Source organism: Malurus melanocephalus, unplaced genomic scaffold (assembly GCF_030028575.1).
Source record: "Malurus melanocephalus ecotype Western Australia unplaced genomic scaffold, MMel_1.1 scaffold_87, whole genome shotgun sequence".
Taxonomy (NCBI): Eukaryota; Metazoa; Chordata; class Aves; order Passeriformes; family Maluridae; genus Malurus; species Malurus melanocephalus.
Genome location: NW_026623319.1, coordinates 1617584 through 1633705, shown reverse-complemented (window position 1 = coordinate 1633705; position 16122 = coordinate 1617584). Strand labels below are relative to the sequence as shown.

General features: G+C 46.3%; 1 protein-coding gene across 1 annotated transcript in view; it reads right to left on the bottom strand.

Annotated features, from left to right (window-relative positions):
- The window catches only part of BSN (bassoon presynaptic cytomatrix protein), an 87027-nt gene that overhangs the window by 70221 nt on the left and 684 nt on the right, over positions 1-16122 (bottom strand). The gene's annotated exons all lie outside the window — the stretch shown is intronic.

Below are 16122 nucleotides of genomic sequence, written 5' to 3'. Positions count from 1 at the left end.
AGTTAGAGAATTAAAAGCCAGCACCTGCTTAAAACCAAGTGTCCCCAAATTAATTACACTGATGTCCATGCAGGAAGAGGATCATGCTGGAAATGTGTGTACTGGATGGTTTAAAAACAGTGAATGCCACATAGMTGAAATCAAAATAGAAAATACGAAATGGTGACTAGAAACTGTCGGGGAGTATTTTATTAGATGGCAACACAAGCACTCTTRTGAAAGGCCACAGTGTTTAATGACTTGCTTTTGTGAGCAGTGGAAAAAGCCTGTTCTCCTGCAGCTTTGTGCTCCAGGGTTGCCTTATTCCCATCAAATAAGATGCAGCTTCTGTCAGGCATTTTCCCAGTGATTGAGGCATCCCTAATGCGCATATCCTGATGCTGACAGTGTACTTGAGCTCCTGCTCCAGGCTTCCACCCAATCTGGGCAATCACTCGGGTCCTTAACCTCCACCCTCCTACCTGTTCTCATAAATACAGAGAAATGTGATATTCTCGCATCCTCTGCCTGGCTGTTACACCCTGCTGGGGCTGGGCTTCAAGGAGCGGCTGCCAGGCAGGCTGTGGCACAAGCCACTGGCAACCAAAACACAGACTAACGCCCTTCCCCAGGGGAGTGGTGCTGCCGTGGTGCAGTGCTGCATGCATGGTGTGCCAGCTTCCTCCTCTCACCCTGGTGCTGCAGGWGGTAACACACCTAGAGCTCCTGCTGTTTTTTTCCCTTCGTTTAAAATGTAGAGGTCTAACCAGGGAAAGGTAACAAGAACCAGGAGATTTCCAGTTTATACAGCTACCACAAACCAGTTMTTCTGTGTCTTAGCACCGTGTCTAGTTCAGCTGAGAATCTGCAACAGGAAAACACATCAATGTCACTCTCGCTGGTGCTCAGTCAGGCACGGCTGTCGAGAGGCATCTGCCATCTTATTAGCTGAATCCTACATACCAGAAGAGGGGTTTATGACTGATTTAAGCTCTAAATAAGCATTTACTTGCTTATTTTCATTCCCACACCACTGCCTTTTTGTAAAGGTTTGTGAATCATTATCATTTGAAGTTGGACTAGATGATCATTGGAAGTCTTTCCAACTCGAAATATTTTATTTTCTACCCTATTTTATTTTATTCTTTTCTTTACCATTCTAGTTTTGCTATGTGGAAAGTAAATACTTAATTTGCACCTTACTTGGCCCYGGTTGAGCCAAGAGCAATTTCCCTTAGATCACTCTGCAATAGAAAACCAGAGCAATGGCTGTTCCCACCCASCAGCCCAACATCCCCAGACCTCTCCAAAGAACCCCAAGGTCAGATGTCTATTAGACACCCTACACACACCACGATGAACATCTGCAATTAAATGCAATGCAACTGATCCCTATAGAGTCCAGAGCAGCCTCTATGAACCCCAAGACCTGAACTGGAGTCAGAACAGAGTTTTGAATCTCTCAAATGGGCTCTCAAAAGCCAGAAGGTCACTGAGTGACCTGCAGACCACCACATATTGCTCTGGGAGCTGCTCTTTCAGCTGCTGATGCCTGAAACATGTGGCCACCACTGTCAGGATCTTGGCCAAGCCCCTCAGAGCCAAAAGTAGACTGGCCTGACAGAAGAGTTGGCAGGCAATGATCTCAGTCCCATATATATCAGAGATCACTTCTCAGATAGCTTTACAGGAGCAGGCACTACAAAGGTCCAAAGGTTTGAACARGGTCTCCTTTTTAAATAATATAATTGTTGCTGAGAACATTAATAATCTTCAAAGCATTAAAATCTCTCAAGGATATGTGCAGTGTCCAATATTCATTCTGCTTCAGCAACAGGGMAAATGTGTTTCCTCTGTGAWAGCTGAAAACTACATGTAAACCTTCTAGAGACAGAGTAGGAGCCACTTCTTGATCACAATGCCATCAGTCTCACAGCATGAGAGGAGCTGTACAGCTCGATGGGAGTCAGGAGGTGCAGGTGCAGAGCCAAGGCTCCACCATGCCTGGGATGAACATGGAGATTCTAGAAAGGCCATGGGGTATCTTTCTGCCTCCCTCTGGGTAGGTATCTGGAAGATCCAAGTCCAGAAGGAACATTACCTCATCCAGTGAATGGGTGCAATTGGAAGGTCAGCTTTGGACCTTCAGTGCAGGTGAAGCTTTGGAGTCTTTGGGGAGGCCTGGAGGGACAGGAGGCATCAGTCACCCCAACTGCTGGCCCTGAGGACACTGCTGAAGGGGAGGATGCTCAGCAGGTCTAGGYATATTGAATGCTCTTCGTTAAGCATTCATTCAGATGATGCCGAGGGTAGCCATGCTGCAGGCTGGACAGGAAAGYGAGCTGCTGCCTGCAGAGCTCCTCTCCTCTTTACTGCAGGACTTGGAAAATCTGCAAGGAATGATGAAGAGCTGTGCCCCAGAGTTACAGCTCTGCGTCCAACACCAAGGAGCACGTAGGGAAATAGCAGCTAAAATGGGGATAAACGTCCCCAGGAGCCGCAGCAAGGTGTGGGCTGGAGCCGTCTCTCCAATCTGATTTCCACTCAGCTGCTCGATGTGTCGCCTCCGTATCCTTCCCTGGTACAACTGATTGCTATGAGCAAGTCATTTATGTGTGTTAAAATTACATAAAAGAGCCATGACAATCTYGAAAATACTGTGGGCAGCAGAAAGGACAAGGATGATGGGGAGAGTACCCCAGGCAAAGAGCAGCCACTCCCCTCAGTCTCCATCCACTCACATCTTACATCTGAGCTCCAGCAATTAAGGGGTTTAAGAGCTGATTGCTGCAGTCACGCTTAACTGAAGGCCTTTGTCCCAGGAAAGCCAACACCATGAATTACTGCTCTGTATTTATGAAATGCCAGCAAAGCCGAAAGATAAACCATGGCATGAAGCTAAGGAATTTTTATGGCACACAGCTCGTGAAAGCTTATCTTGTAAATCTATGATTATAACCCACACCCGCCCTCCTTGAGAGCCTCTCTGATTTTAATTAGCAGCGACACAATTTTTTGTTTAGTTCATTAACTATTCCCTAAAGCACTGCAGAATGAAACTACCTGCTCCGGACTTAATCCTGCGACAGGAGTGGCACCTGCACTCAGGAGCCAAACCTGACACACAAACTTTCAGTAACAGTGACTTTAAATAGACTTGGCTTCGATCTATTTGCAGGATGGAAAAAAACACACAAATTCACATGATTACTATAATTTCCAGATACAAGTGGAAAAAAGAAAGTGAGAAGGTTTGTTAGAAAGAAATTAAAAGCAGCAGGTAGAAGGGTAAGAAAGGGAAGTTTCCATAGCACCTGTTAGCAAAACATGCACTGTCAAGAAAAGGTTTAAGACATGGCCATAACAAGGCAATATCATTAAATAACTAAGCTACGGGAGTAAAAGGCAGTATGTAGTCTGAAAAATCATCTCAAGTAGGAAAAATGATAGGAGAAAAATCCAGCAAGAAAGGAAGAAAAAAAAAGTAGAAATAAAAGATGAGGAAATAAAGGGAATCCTTATGGGTTAATAACTGAGCAGGATTTAGGACAGCAAGGGTAGAGGCAGATGGTCAGGTTTTCACAAGCAGAGGTGCAGGACCTTGTCATGGGTTAAATAGRATATTCATAAATGGCTTGGGAAGGAGGGGGATGAAGAAAAGACAAGTTTGCTGAGCCATACAAATTTATTCAGAGTATTCAAAGCTAAATTTGAATGCAAAGAGCTGTAAGAAGGCTCTCCTGAACTGCATGTCTTGAAACACCGTGGCATGAGAAATCCAAGGTCAAGAAATGCAGAGTAAGGCACAGAGAACAACCACARCCACATGTAGTGATGGGGTCTAAATGAGACACTGATGCTCTGCAGAGTTCTGCAAGCCATGTTGGACCATTCTCAGAAAACGTCAATTTAATGCTCATCAACAAATATAGAACAATCCACCCAAAAAAACCCCACAATTAAGTTATTTTGGGAAAAACGCATTTTGGAAAGCAATTCAAAGAGAAGAGCAGAGGCAGCCCATTCCCTTGACTTTCTTCTGGCTTCCTTCCCCACAAAGAGTGGCTCCAAGGTCTGGTTTTATAATTCTCCCTTTTGCATTCAGGCTTGACTCTGTCCAGGAGCTGGAGGGATTCCTGCAGGTGCTGGGTGACTTCAGGAAACAGCCCCAACACAAGCACCGTTTGTCACAGGTGGTTAAAAAGGGGCCAGTCCAGGGGTCTGGCTCCACCAGGTCAACGTCCGTGGTCATGTCCACACCACCYAAGGGTCCCCACACTTCTATGAAACCTCCAGCCACAAGAAGTTGGTATTCAACCATTAAGAAGCTGGGAAGACTGTAGGGCTCTTTKTTTTGGATGAGTTCCACCCATGCTCCAAAATTAAAAGCTGATGCAAAAAATATATCATTAGCTATCTCCATGACAGCTTGAGTCAACCAAACTCAGCCCAAAATGAAGAACAACACTCGTTCCAGGCATAAAAAAATAGGAAGATCCATCAGAAAGAGAAGTGCTGTTAAAAAAGTGGCAGTAATGACAGACCAGAAAGAAACTGGTTTGTATTTTTAGAAAAAGVAAAGAAAAACACAGTTAAAAAGCAATTTCCAGGAGAGGAAATCAGAGTGCCATACTGCAGAGAGACGAGCAGGTCCTGGTGACTGCGCAGCAACCAAAAAATCCTGACTTTGCACCCTCATTTGTCTGAGCCTGGGCAAATGAAATATGAGACCTATTTTTGTGTGTGTGTCTGTGAAAAACCACAGCATTTTTATCCATCCTGCAGTTCACATCTTTGCACCTCTACACATTTTGGCTATCTCATAATTGTCCCTTAAATTCTTCCCCAGGCCACTTAGGTCCTTAATTCTATTTTTTCATTGTTGCTKCAGCTTATGAGGAGAGCAGATATCCAAGGTGTGTAAGAAGAATAAACAGAGGATCATTTGGGCAGGGACTGAGGAGACAGCCGTCAACTGACTTCCCATGAAGACCTCCAAATACCATGCATGTAGAGGGGGATGTAAAAAACTGATGAGCCCACACTTTCCTGTGAGAGGAAGAAACCTCTGTCTAATGTGGCCAGATGCCTTTTAACAAAAATTTCACATCAGGTTGTGTTTAGCAAAAACATTTCTCAGCTGYAGAGGTTTCTCCCCTCGCCGACATTCTCTACACCAGCACACATGGTATAATGGAGATGGCTGCAAGTGGCTGGTGGGACACTGCCCTAGGGCTGACACGGGATGGGGTCAGTATTCAGGTTTGTGCATCTTAGAGTTACACTTTCTGGTTTACAAAGATTTAAATTGGAACCTCAAATGTGAATGGCAAACCAAACTCAGAATTACGTTTTTATGTGTAAAACTCACTATTCACAACAGGAAAGGTTAGGCAAACCCAAAGAACAATACATTACCAATACTGTCAGAGCCACCGTCAGCTTCAATATATCAAACTGTTTCATTTAAATGCACTTTTGAAATAGAAGAGTCTGAAATTCCCCTGCCAAATTCTTTATAGGATCAAAGGAAAACACTTCTCCAGCGTCTGCAACTCTGAGGCGCCTTCTCTCTGCCTGCATTTCCCCGCTGCATGTACCTCAGCCCAGAACATTTGTCCCCAAAGAGATGAAAGCATCTGCATATTTGATATATCTGTCCTTGCAGAACCCTCGGAAGTCTTGGCTTGGCAGACATGGCAGCAGGTAAAATTTAAGGCACATTTTAGACATGTTGAGAAGCAGAACGCACTTTATTCCTACTCAGTGTAGCTGGTTGTTTTTTGTTTGCATATTAAAAAAAAAAAAAAAAAAAAAAAAAAAAAAAAAAAAAAAAAAAGGTGTGATAACTTTCAAATTCAGTGTTTGGGACTATATTTTCACTTAAAAATAAATCAAAATTAAATTGGTAATCATGGACATGGGTTGGATGAAACTGAGTTTTATGGCCAAGAGGAATCCTATCCTAATCCATTAACCAGTGCTTAACATCCATTAACAGTGTAGAAGGAGGAGAGACTGGAAGATGAGGAAGGCAGATAAAATGAAGAATAAAAGGGACATCATAGGAGATATTTCTTCAGAGTTTCCTTCCAGAGGGATGTTTCTGGACGCCTTATTTTTGCCAGGTTGAGGTAATCGCTGGCATATAATGTAGTGATAAGGATTATCTTTTCTACTCCAACGGGAACTGATGTTCTGTCATAACTGCAGTGTGTAACCAGTCAAAACCTCATCTAATACAGTGGTAAATGGGCTTTATCTGCTCTGAAAATTGCCACCATCACAAAAGGTTCAGTGTAATACACTCTGTATAAACTGAAACAATCCCTTTTCCTGGTGTGCTCCCCAGGATTCCCAAGCAAAACATCCACGACTTAGAGACAGATGGGAAAAGGAGAAGGCTTGGATATTTTCACACCTTGAGACTACTGATCTGCCCTGAAAACAAAGGATGGACGGATTTACAGGGATGACAGCAGCACCCAGCATCACTTCCTCACGTACACCGGCGTCAGGAGTATTTACAGAAAGCTGCTACTGCTGCCTGGCCTCGACACAATGTGCTCCAGCACTATCTGCTCTAGACATCTCACAAGCTCATATTAGAGCTGGTGCAGCCCACRGATGTGTTTGACACTGACAGCGGTTCCCCCACCCTCCCAAGTACCATTCCTAGCATATGAGAGTGGAGAAGGTCCGAAAGAGCAGCATTCCRAAGGTCTGCTACCAATGCTTGCCCAGAGTGTAGTGAAATCCTGTGATGAGCGGGGAAAAAGAAACCCAAAATACGATCGTTTACCACTGGTGGGCAGCAAACAACAAAGCTGATGCATCTGAGAGGAAATATGGGAAYAATCTGCACACAACACAGGGTTCTTTGTGTCCTACTGCTGGTCCTACAAGGACTATATTTAATGGGTCTCAAATCTGGAACCCCATGAGTCTCACACTGGAAGTCAAAAACACAACAGAAGTTCASAGGATCACAGAATGATTTAGGTTGGAAGGGACCTTAATGATCATCTCATTCCAAACCCCCTGCCATGGCAGGGACACCTGCCACTAGACCAGGTTGCTACAAGCYCCATCCAGCCTGGCTCTGAAGACTTCCAGGGATAGAGCAAGTTACCGCAAATGAACTACTGAAGTAGCCTACAGCAAAACAAAAATGGAAAAAATACATTTACTCCTTGCTGTCGACTCGGAGGTTGTTGCTGAGCACGATGAGAACAGTTCAGGCTGCAACCACCTCGGGTGTTTAAACCAAGCAGACCAAACCCAGCCTACCAAAGGCAACAGGCGCCGGCAGCTGCAGCACAGCCCTACCTGCAAAGGCTGCACACCAGCAGGATTTATCTGCCAGTTAACTGGGARGTTAGTGTTTTAAAAAAAAGAGAGAAAAAACCCAACCAAACAACAATTTGCCTCCCTAAGAAGATTAATAGGTGCATTTAAAGAAATAAGGCTGTAGGCTTAATGAGTGAGAGGCAGCAAAATCCTAAATGTGAGACCTCCTACAGTTATTCAGTCCAGCTGTACAATCAAATAATAGTTTATGTAACTAGGATTGAAACAAAATAAATTAAAAGTAATTTCACGTTTCATCAAAAGAAAAAGTACAGTTCGGAGTCAACGTGGAAAAAGATCTAGTTCAGCCCTGCGTTTTCCCCAGCCTTTCATAAGCTTTGTATTATCAGCTGATTTGGTTTTTTTTCACAAGAGAAAGGCAAATTACCAAGTCCCTTAAGAACTTATTATACRTTTCCAATTTTCAACTATTCCTATTTTATAACTCATAAATTCACATATCTATAAGTGAAATGTTTTCTTTAGAAGATGAAAGAAAAAAAAGCATGCTGTTTTTCCTAGGCTGCAATCTGTTTTTTGGTTAAGTAATCAAAAAGAAAAAAAAAAAAAAGAGTGGTTAACAGCTACAACATGTCAGTCTTTGAAAGTAATTCCCACGCACAACTTCATCCTTTTGCAGACATTAAATATGGCCAAATCTCTTCATACTCCTCATGTCTAGACTGATGAAGGAAGAGCACAAGCTACCAACAGACTCTTCTACTGCGAAGCCCATTGCAGACCTATTTGGGTCTCAGGTGGGGYGTTGAGAAAGCCAAACCCCTCTGGATTAATCTAATACCTGAAGATATGTCTCATATTGACTTCATACCCACATACAACTTCCAAGGACAGAGCACCCTGAGAAGAAGCACCTCGAGACCATGCTGCATACTCCAAGCATTTCCTAACAGAGATAAAAATCCGTAAATAAAGGTAAATTTCAAAATAAATCTCCCTATTCATGATGCTATAACCCTCAGGATGGGTTCTGCAAAGGGATGTCCCCTGAAATCAGGCTCTGAGCCTCTCAGCACTTGGAGAAGACTGTGAGTCCCCAAGGCCAGRAAAGAGTCAAGAAAGGCTAGAAAGCAACATTCCATGGGTAGGAAAGGAAATGAAGAAAAAAAACGGTTCAGGGCCACTCTCAGCTATTGACTCTGCAAGTGGCCCTGCCCTGTAGGACCTACACAACCATCTGTGCCTCTGGCACTTGCGGCCGGATGGAGGAGGGACTCACCCTTGGACACCCCAGCTGAAACATGGAATTTTGTCACATCTGCACYGAATGACATTTTGATTCACGGTGATTTTTCTTCTACCTCCTTCAGAGAAGCTGTCAAATCATCTGAAAGCTATTCAGCGTGGGAAACCGCTTTGTCATGTCTGAGAGCCTGTGGTCCCTGTCAGGTCCCAGAACCAAGTGAAGAAYGGTTAGTCACACATGCCCAAAATGCCACAAAAATCAGGAACATTTCTCAAGCAGCATGGATGCGTTTTCTATGCAGCATCTGCTTGCTCTAAGCAAGAAAAGGGAGATACCCTCCAAGAGGACAGGAGATGCTCTTCTCCTGAGGACCAGCAGAAGAAGTCCAGGTAGCTCTAAGGTCTCCCTTGAGCCTTTTCTTCTCCAGACCAAACAAGCCCACCTCGCTCAGCTGTCTCCATAAGAGAAGAGTGTCTCATTTAAGATCTTCTTCATGACCTCAYTAGTGGAGGTGCAAAGCTGTGTCTCATGGTGTCTATCAGCAGGTAATGGCCCAGACGTTTCCCCCAAGCCTGTGCTCCCACCTTTTCCCAACAGTACCACCTTGCACTTCCCATTACAGTCACTTGGTTTTTGGACAACTGTGCCCACCTTGGGGAGCACTAACAGTCTCCACACCGAGATGTTCATCTTGTTGCTCTAGGGAGAAGGTGTAATGGCTCTTTCTTCCTGTGCTAAGGACAAGGACAGGACAGAGTTCTGGGGACAGACTGGGCAGAGAGAGGTTTGTGTGTAGCTCTTCTTAGAAGATGGCTAACGCACTCTACTGCATTAAATACAAGCATATTTTTCTTCTATAGACAATGACCTAGAAACACAACTAAATCATTTTTGACAAAAGAGAATGCACCAAACTATTTAATCACATCTTCAGGGGGGAATGAAGCCAGTAAGAACAGCTAATCTGCTGCTCATCACAGAAACTACTGTTTTGGACTGAGGGAGACTTTGTATTTTCAGAGGTGAGGGTTTTATTTAAAGCTTCTGTGATCATATATCCCATTRTGCCCTCTGGTAAACTGCTTCTACACTTATTTATGCTCACTGTTAACATACATTTGCATTTGGCTAGCTTGGGCCTCTGAACTGCAGAGGAGTGCCTTTGCTAGCCATCATAACCAYCTTTACCTCCCAGCACCTCCAGCAGCCAAGCTGGAGACCACATTCCCTCCTCACCTCCAGCCAAACCGTGGCACTTAAACAGCAATAAGAGAAGACAAAATAAAAATTACATTCTTGACTTGTCTCTGGGGAGCTCAACACGGGCAGGGAGCTRCTGCCTCCTGCCCCCACTGTCCCCAGTCTGTTAATGGGGCTGGGGTCTCTCATCAATATCAAAGACTAGGAAAGCTACAAAGAGGCCATGAGTCAGCAAGACACTACCACCATCAGTGTAGTTAAGTCGTCTTTGGTATCAAACACGAGCAGAGCATCTCATGAACATGTCTTCCAGCCATGCCATAAAGCACAGGTCAGTGTTAATAAGGTCCAGCAAGTCTGTTCACTCCTGCAGGCTCCTAAATAGCACATTGGAGGTGCTGGGTGCTCTCAGCAAGAAGCCAGCTCACTGCATTCATAAAAACTTTCCAGCATCAGTGACATGAAAAGCAGTACGATGGGCTCAGCAATGACTGACAGGCTGCACAGCAGCACCTTGGGGTCACGCTGGAGCTCAGCACCTCCAGGCACGAAAAAAAGACAAAAAAACTTGTTCGTAGGAACAGTCGTGCTCATAGACTGATACAAAAATAACAAATCTGTCATTCAAACAGATATTTGAAAACACAGTGATTGCTCAACAGGGACGATCTCAAATTCAAGAAGAATAACAGTTTTACRATGTGTGGGACTGGGATGACCATCAGCACTTGCTGTCACTCACTGGCCATAAAAAACCCAAGCAACATCCCAGAGCAGTGGTACTCATCAGTGAAGCCACATTTAGTGAAAAACTAGCCTTTGCTATGAAACCACTTTATCCTACCAAGCTACTTGCTCTTGGGAAGTGCTCTTCGCACCCTGATGCCTACCCCATCCTTCCCAAGGAGCACCTGATACGCTAGGAAATKAGCCTGACATTGGAAAAGGATTGCTGGAAAAACACCCTTGGCCAGGGGTGAGCCATGCTGCCAGCTGCCAGCCACAGCCAGGGAAGCAGTAAAGATGGCTGTGCAAGGAGGCTGTGTGGCAGGCAGGCTGTGGTGTTCTGCCAGTCCAGATGCACATCAAGTATTCCCCAAACTCATATAAACTGTAGGAATATGCCACCGCACTGACTATCTGTTTGCACTGAATTGGAAACATGATGGGAAACATCAAATATGTGCTCGAATCACACAGCAGAGAAAAGAAACAGCTTTATTCCCGCATGCTAGAGAAGCAGAAGTGGAGAGATGGAAGCCAGCTCAACATGAGTAACCACATGGAAGGACCCACTAGCCCCAATGGATGTGGTCACTTGAGCTGCAGCTCTATTCCTGAGCATCAGCAGAAGAATCAGAATGRTCTGGGTTGGAAGGGACCTGAAGATCATCCAGTTCCAATCCCTGGCCACAGGCAGGAACACGTTCCACTAGAAAGCTGATCATCAACATTCAGATTTCCAGTGCAAAGGAAGCGGCCCTGCCATAGCTTCAAATTGTACTAGAAGAAGCCAAGGACTCCTCCAACTTTTTAACCAGCACAAGCCAACATAGCAAAGGACATCAATCCTCACAAATTCTTCTACATCCTTTCTGAGTGGAAGTGGACACAGCAGGAACATCTCCAGGAGCCCCTCGCCCAGCAAAAGTATGAGGTAAAGATCCACACCCACAGTGAACCATCCAGGCTGGTTCCAGCAGTGAGAAACCCCGACCTGTGAGGCAGATTGCAAATCTGTGTATTTGTTTTGGAAATAAAGGCATTAATAATTGATGCCAAACACTGTGAATATTGATGAGCACATTCCCAGAAGAGGTTTTGGAGTTACTTAAGCACCCAGAATTRTGCCGTCTGGGCTCAGTGGCCTAATGGCTGCTGTCAGAGCAATCACAAGTACGCAAAGCACTGTGTCACAGCCAGATTGCCTGCCCATCATGGCGGGGGGGAAGATGAATTGAAGCCCTGTGGGGTATTTAACACTGCAAATATTTTGACTTGATCCATCATGTACACCATTTTTTAATCAGTTCACTTTTTATTTTGCTCACACAAGTTTGATGAGCTCAAAACATTGAATATCTGTTCCTCCCCTCCTCACTTAAACCCAGCCTCAGCTCCCTCCTAACCTTCCAAATGTCTTGCAGCAAATAAGCTAATGCTCAATAAGTGCAAAAGCATGGCAGGCTTTTCCAGAGTGCTGGTCCATGTCTGAGCCAGGGAAAACCTATTTTAATATTTAAGGAAATTCCTAGCAATGCCTCTGATGGTGATGCCTCTGCCCCRTCCTGTACAGGGCTCAGACCCCTCGTGGAGAACAGAGCATGGAAATGAGGATGGAGCCAGCTCTCTGAGTTCTCCAGGTGAGCACGAGTCCTCATGAGTCCACCCAAGTCCATCRCAGCCTGACTTCTCATCACACAGCCTGGTTTTATTTCTAGCACAGTCATATGAAAATGGACATTGACTTCTCATTTCTGCAAGCCTGGGAAAAGTGCCCATTTAAAAAGAAATGGGCAAAGTTCCTTTTTTTTTTAGATTATATATAAACTTCTTACCTCTCATTGTGATGGTACTTATAGCAAGAAAACAACCACACGCAAGAGAGCTACTAAGACGGTAGAAGGGAGCATCCAAAGTGCACTGGTTTGTGCAAAGTTTCTCTAATTTAAAGGACTCTTTCYTTCAGCTCTGTTTCTATTATACTCTTYCCCATCACCAGATWTTTTACTTCAAGCTCCACMACCTGCCAAACAGAGCAATGMTGACTGTACAGCAGGGTAAACAGGATCAGCACTTGCCTTGCCATTGTTCCAAGCCAAGAGCAGGCTCTGGGGGTGCTAACAGCCCATGCCAAAAGTGCTATCATACAGTACTGGAAATATTCCTTCTTGGTCGCTTCAAGACCTTCAGTTCAYAGCAAGCCCACCTTGAAGCTTAAGAAATACCCTGAAGCTTAAGAAAGATCCACAGTGTGAAAAACAAAGGTCCTGGAATCTCTGCCAGTGTGCCATGGSAGCAAGCTCCCTCCCAGCCTTGCAGCCTTCAGCCAGCCTGGCTGCTTGCAATGTACATCTCCCAGTTCCAGAGAAACAGTGGTGCCGAAAGCACTTCTGCTCCCACAGACAGCCCCTGAATTTGTGGCCAGTTGTCCTCATTCCCAGGAGACTGCCCCTCTTGCCCTCTCCCATCCTTCAGCCTGAGCTCATGCATCCAGGTGTCAAAAAAAGCCTTTTACAAGCTCCACAGCTGAGCAGCAGAGAGACCGAAAACCTCAATGAATCCAGCATAAATCAGGTACAAATACAATCAGAAGCAGCAATAAAGTCTGCRGGTTACCAGTAAAACCAGCCATCTAAAGCACTGTGCCCCAAGCTACAGTTCTGAACTTGGGATCATCCCTTCTCTGCCATCCAARCCTTTTTCATCCATCCATCGAACTGCACAGTGAAATGAGCTTGTCCCTTCTGCTTAGAGGGTCTCTCTGAAATAACAGACYAGGACTAGTGAGGCACTGGAAAGCTTTCTCTCCAAATGTATACGCAAACAATCTGGGTTCCTTTGATCCTACAGGTTAATGACACTACAGCTTTTCACCTCCTTTCAGGCTACAGAGGCTCTGTTTGTCTGGGCAAACCAAGAGCACCCCTTCCCTCCCTCCTCCAATTCAATCTCTCTTTGCTGGAGTACCCGAGTYGGGCACACCCCCCTCAGGTGAGATTCCAGCAGCACCTTGCATCAGGGTGAGGTCTGCACTGAAAACACCTTACCTGATGCAACCCTGTGCCGTGCTAGATTTTTCTAGAGCTGCATCTGCTGGCAGAACCAAACTGCTCCATGGATGAGCACTGCGCCCAGTTTCCCTCCAACCTCTGACTCCCTTGTGCCTTCCTGAAGCATGCAAGCAGGAAATCAAAGTTTATAAAGAGTGGTAGATGTTGCAACCTGGTAAGAAGGTGCTACTTCTATGGGAYAGTTTCTACTCTCTGCAGTCTCTTCATAGTGTATACACAGTTCCTTAGAAACTGTTACTATAGATTAAAATATGGGACCCTAAAATCCAGGGCATCCCCTATTAGGTATACAGACTATTTCTCTGAGTAATACAAAGCAAATTGTGAAAAATACCACAGAAAAGTCATATAACTGTAGTTTCACTGGCTTGCATGTGGATTTAGGTTATTTAAATCAGAGTGGAAAAAAAATACTCCAATACTGAGAGAAACTCACTTTTGCTGGTCACTTGGGATTTCTGGTGCAACACCTTTTGCAGTGCACACTTGCTGCTTGGCCAGMACATCCTGTGCTCTGCTGAACCTTTCACAACATATGGTCTGTCTTATGTGCCCACTCCTGTACTTCATAAAAACCACTTTTCTTGAGGCCTGATTTCCCTTCATTGCCACTTTTCCACCCTGAATTAAAATCCCTCAGTGTCATCTCAGCCCCCCACACCCCTCCCACACTCTCTGGTTTTAAACACTGGCATAGCTCAGTATCTTCCCCAACCCACCGCTGCTCCACAGCACAGCCCYGCTTGGCCCACCTCTTTAATTGCATTAATTAATTGTAAGGGAGGGCAGCTCCCCAGCAGCAGCTTCCCAAGARGCGCAGGAGCACCAGCTCAGTGTGCGAAGGCTGAAGCATGGCCAGAAAAAAACAACYGGGTGTTTCTGGCAGAAGAGGACCTTGGATGGACAGTGCTGCCAGACTGTGTTCCTACACCCATCAGYCCCATGTGCTCCAGGACCCTAAAAGCCCCTGGGACCCCCAGTCCTGCACAACAGCAAACACAGACCCCAGGCAATAATTGGGGAGCAGTGCCAAAATTGGACAGCRACAGCAGACCTGCACGGCTTCCTCAGCTCCTCTTGCTACAGTGGTCTAAACAGCCCCGCAGGTATTTAATTTTAAATTGTTCAAAAAGCTATGAACAACTTCTCGCTGGCAGAATCCAAAGCAAAGCGGTTGTGACTCTCCAGCAAAGGAAACTGAGAAAAATTGAAAGGAAAACGAGCACAATTTCTCTCAAAGGTATTTTTTTCACACTCTGTGTGAAAGCTCACAGAGATCTTACACACCAAAGCCTGCCTGCAGCTTGGCTGCCCTGAATCCTGCTGGATGTTATGGTGCCRCCTCTGAGCAGCGATTGCAGCCCAGTGAGACAGAGCCCACAGCCAGGCAAGACTGCAGCCTCCTGCTCAGGCTCCTGCCTGGATTTTCCCTGTTTGAAGCAACATGACTGGCAAGACCAGCAGCGCTCATCACTGCCCAGGCGAGGTGGAGAGCCTGGAATGCTGCTGCCTCGGCCACATGCTGAGGGCAAATTGCACACCAAGTCCCCTGCATCCTTCTGTGTAACTTTCTGCTCCTTGCCTTTATTTTTTCAGATAGAATGATGTTTTGGGATTGGCTTTTTTTTTTTTTTTTTTTTTTTTCAAAAAGGAATATCCCTTATCCCACACCCCCTTCTGAAGTATCTGCCACCCAGCTGGCGCTGCCTGGCAGAAGGAGAATGGCTCGGTGCGGTTCCCTGCGAGGTTTTGCACCGATGACTCCTGGCAGGGCTGCACGTCCCTCTTGTTACATAACGACCTTTCCTGTTTGGTGCTGGCTCCACTTGGGGTTGCCACATTTGGGAGTGGTCACATTTGGGGTGGCCACGTTTGGGGTGCCTACATGCCCCAATGCCCTGAGCCATGTGCTGCCAGGCAGCATCTCCCCCACCCTGAACTGTGAACCATATCCCTCCCTTCTCCTCACCCCTCTCCCCTTACTGCTGGACCTCTGCCCATCGGGCAGCACCCCGTTTTCTCCTGCCCCACAAACACTACACTCCTCCCTGAAGGCACTTCATCCTTCTCCCACACCCAGCCCCAAACCGCACCCTTGCCCTCCCCAGCACCCACGAGTGTCCCGGAGATGCCAGCTCCTCTGGGGCTGCACCCTACAGCAGTGACCCGCCTCGGATGCCTCTATCACGTCCCTAAGCCTCGCTGCACCTCCCTCACCTGCCTTCTCCCTGTTGCCCAGACCCCACAGCCTCCACCGGCTCTCCCCTTGGCTCGCACTCCGTGCATACTCCAGTCTCACCTGCCTGTGTTTGCCTGCAGGTGCCCCACAGACCTGCACAGCACGGCACCTCCTMCCCGCGTGTCCCCCAGACACCCCTGCACCCATCACACCGGTACCCAGCACACCTCTACGCCGCACCCCGGCACCTTYCAGCCCTGCAGCCGACACTCCTGCACCTCCCGCCCGCATGCCCCCACACACCCGTGCCCCCCACACACACCGCACCCACCACCCGCTAGCACCTGTGCCCGCACCCTCACCTAGCCGTGCCCCGCGCCCTGGCACTCCCCACAGCCCGCGCCAGACCCCGC